Consider the following 4,588-nt stretch of genomic DNA (forward strand, 5'->3'; position numbering starts at 1 on the left):
CCTGTGTGCCTCGGTCGTATGCAGTCCTGATTGTGGCGCTCACCTGCACGGCGCCAAACACGCATACGACCATCATTGGCACAAAGGCAGAAGCGACTCTCATCGCTGAAGATGACACGTCTCCATTCGTCCCTCCATTGACGCCTGTCGCGACACCACTGGAGGCGGGCTGCACGATGTTGGGGCGTGAGCGGAAGACGGCCTAACGGTGTGCGGGACCGTAGCCCAGCTTCATGGAGACGGTTGCGAATGGTCCTCGCCGATACCCCAGGAGCAACAGTGTCCCTAATTTGCTGGGCAGTGGCGGTGCGGTCCCCTACGGCACTGCGTAGGATCCTACGGTCTTGGCGTGCACCCGTGCGTCGCTGCGGTCCGGTCCCAGGTCGACGGGCACGTGCACCTTCCACCGACCACTGGCAACAACATCGATGTACTGTGGAGACCTCACGCCCGACGTGTTGAGCAATTCGGCGGTACGTCCACCCGGCCTCCCGCATGCCCGCTATACGCCCTCGCTCAAAGTCCGTCAACTGCACATACGGTTCACGTCCACGCTGTCGCGGCATGCTACCAGTGTTAAAGACTGCGATGGAGCTCTGTATGCCACGGCAAACTGGCTGACACTGACGGCGGCGGTGCACAAATGCTGCGCATCTAGCGCCATTCGACGGCCAACACCGCGGTTCCTGGTGTGTCCGCTGTGCCGTGCTTGTGATCATTGGTTGTATAGCCCTCTCGCAGTGTCCGGAGCAAGTATGGTGGGTCTGACACACCGGTGTTAATGTGTTCTTTTTTCCATTTCCAGGAGTGTACTTTTCTAACACCCTGTATATATTTAAAGACATAACATGTGAATTTTGGTGCTGATCCGTGTAGCAGGTAATGACATGTTGTAGTATTAATCACATTAATTCCAAGGTGCAAAACCCTCAAACACAATATTGGAATATTCATGGCAAATGGCTATTCCTCTATGTTTTCTGCATAAGTTTGCTTTCAATTGGTTGTACTTCAGGTGACATCCACCCAGAAGCAATCATACTGAAAATTGTTTTAAAGGCACTAAAAGAGAGATTACACACACAAACAAAGTTGACACTCGTGGTGGCTGATGGGAGCAACCGTAAAGGCATTTCCCATTTACAGTCACTCCCATCAGCCACCATGCTGAGTGTCAACTTGGTTTGTGTGAGTAATATGAGCTCTCTGAAAATTGCTGGGCACAATCACTGGTGCACTCTTTTAACCACCACAATGAAAAATTAAATCTATCACATCTTTTTCTTTCTGATAGTCAAATGAAAGTGACCACCATATGAATAAAACTCTCCCAGCCATGATAACTTTCCTGTTTAATATCATAACTTCAACATAAACAGACTGCTCTCTCTTAAAATTAGATTCAAATGCATCTTCAGTTGATATGTAGTCTGCAATTCTGGTGTACAAAATGTAAGGAAGGCAACATTACTTGAAACAAAAAGAGAAAAGTAAGGCACAGTAAATTTCACATATATTTTTCAAAATAACTGTAGCTACCATTAAATAAAATTTCAGCTCCTGCCCAAAAAATATTGAAAATAGCACACTGGATGTCTTCATATAGGTCAGCAGTCATAATCATACAAAATCACACAAAAGTGTTTCAGTCTTGGGCTCACTTTATTATTCTTATTTTGATTATGTGTTTCAACTAACTGCCATCATCATGTCTATCATAAGACAAAAAGTAAAAACATGGGATATACAATTCTTTGCACATATTACAAAAATATTTTTCTTAAGATGAGAAAAAGGTCCATGGGATGCATGTAATTTCAATAAATCACAAAATGATAAGTGCTCATAATAAATAGGATACAAAAACAGTATTATACATGAGCAATATATTCCAAACACTTTAAAACATCGATGTAATGTATATCGTCATATAATACATACTCATACAAGGTGTAGGTGCATACTGGTAGTGATACAATCATGGTTAAGAAGCCTAAATTACTCGACTGCTATCCGGTGGGATTCATGGCACAATAACAGCAGACACTATTTAATTGATGACTGATAAAGTGCAAACATGAGTAAAATTTAAACTAGTTTAAAAGTGTACTTTCAATTTTTCTTAATATGTTACATAAACATTAAAATGACAAATCCATATGGATTCATACATATGCATCTATATGACTCTCATGAAATTTGAACAGACTTTACCTAACATAAGAATTGTACAAGATATGACAACTTACAGCAGCATATTGCAGCACCAAATGCAAGACTGCAGGCCATAATGAGAGAAATTGTGGAGCCCAATAACAGCAGAAAATGAACAGTCAACAACAGAATACAATAAAAAGCAATGACAAAATGGTAGGAAAATGAATCCTAGGCAACCAATGCACTATCCATGTGGAGCCAACAAAAAATGAGAGGACTGGTCTGTCAAGGCACTCAAACATTGTAACAGATCATAAAAGATGTCAAAATACAATTTTTACTGAAATCCCCTGTTTGTTTAAAAACAGAACTGTACCAATACACAATGAAGTTATACACTGAAGCGCCAAAAAAACTGGTACAGGCAAGCGTATTCAAATAGAGAGACATGTAAAAAGGCAGCATATGGCGCTGTGGTCGGCAACGCCTATATAAGAAAATAAGTATCTGGTGCAATTGTTAGATTGGTTACTGCTGCTAGAATGGCAGGTTATAAAGATTTAAGTGAGTTTGAATGTGGCGTTATAGTTGGCACATGAGTGATGGGACACAGCATATCTGAGGTAGCAATGAAGTGGAGATTTTACCATACGACAATTTCATGAGTGTACCGTGAATATAAGGAATCCTGATATTGCATGGCTGGAAAAAGATCCTGCAAGAATGGGACCAATGATGACTTAAGAGAATCATTCAACATGACAGAAGGGCAACCCTTCTGCAAATTGCTGAAGATTTCAATGCTGGGCCATCAACAAGTGTCAGCATGCGAACCATTCAATGAAACCTCATCAATGTAGGATTTTGGATCTGACAGCCCAGTCATGTACCCTTGATGACTGCACAACACAAGCTCTATGCCATGCCTGGGCCCATCAACACCAACATTGGACTGATGATGACTGGAAACATGTTGCCTCATCAGACGAGTCTCTTTTCAAATTGTATCGAGCAGATGGATGTGTACTGGTATGAAGACAACCTCATGAATCCATGGACCCTGCATGTCAGCAGGGGACTGTTCAAGCTGGTGGATGCTCTGTAATGGTGTGGGGTGTTTCAGTTGGAGTGATATGGGATCCCTATTACATCTGACAGGTGAACACCTACATCCATTCATGCCCATTGTGCATTCCAATGGACTTGGGCAATTCCAGTAGGGCAATGCGACACCCCACACATCCAGAATTGCTACAAAGTGGCTCCAGGAACACTATTCTGAGTTTAAACAATTCTGCTGGCCACCAAACTTCCCAGACATGATCATTATTGAGCATATCTGGGATTCCCTGCAACGTGCTGTTCAGAACAGATCTCCAGCCCCTCATACTCTTACGGATTTATGGTCAGCCCTGTAAGATTCGTGGTGTCAGTTCCCTCCAGCACTACTTCAGACATTAGTCAAGTCCTTGCCAGTAGTGTTGCAGCACTTCTGCATGCTCATGGGGGCCCTGTATGATATTAGGGAGGTATACCAGTTTCATTGGCTCTTCAGAATCCAAACCGTAGTGATTCTTTGTATTATGGCAGTGAAGGAGAATTGGTTGAAGAACAGCAAAGGGAATAATCCAAAGAGTACAAATGGGCTGGAGTGGTTTTGGTAAACTACATACTCTTCCAATGCACATGAGATGGAAAGTCTGTAATACCTGTTTTGACTGATGGGAGTAACACATGGAGTTTTAAAACAAAAACTGATGGTTGCTCAGTGAGTTACAGCAAAATGTAAGTTGTGAATTACTAGGAAAGAAATGAAGACAAACAATCGGATCAGGGAACGGGTTGAAGTAAAATATTTTATTATGACTGCACTGAAAATGAAACTGGGATGTGTAGGACATGCAGGCAGGTGAATGGACAGTATATGGACCAAAGAAATTCTTTGCTGGATGCAAATACATGACAAAAGAGCAAAACAACAACCTAATAACAGGTAAGTAGATGTCATTAGAAAACATGCAGGAACAACGTGAATTTATGTTGCCGGTGGCCATAGTACACATAGAATAGATATGCCTTTATCCAAAAGTATATGTCAAATAGCTGATAATGAAGATGAAAATGTAGCTTGTAAACGTTTCTCAAACTTTTTGGTCCTATGTTCTGAGTCAATAAAGTAAAATGTCTTGTGGGAAGCTAATGATGTCAACTTGTAGCTAATTCTGGGGCAAGACAACAACAATGACAGCACTGCTGAGGAATGTTTATGATAAGAGGATGTAAATCTAGAGCTGAGTTTGGCACTAGCCAACTTATACAAGGTGTGATCAAAAAGTAACGGGAATTTTTGTTTTTCTTATAGAATCTTTATTATTCACCAACACCAACGTTGTCCCCTTCAAAGTAATCCTACTTAGACATAATACACCAG

Source organism: Schistocerca serialis, chromosome 2, assembly GCF_023864345.2.
Source record: "Schistocerca serialis cubense isolate TAMUIC-IGC-003099 chromosome 2, iqSchSeri2.2, whole genome shotgun sequence".
In the NCBI taxonomy this organism is placed as follows: Eukaryota; Metazoa; Arthropoda; class Insecta; order Orthoptera; family Acrididae; genus Schistocerca; species Schistocerca serialis.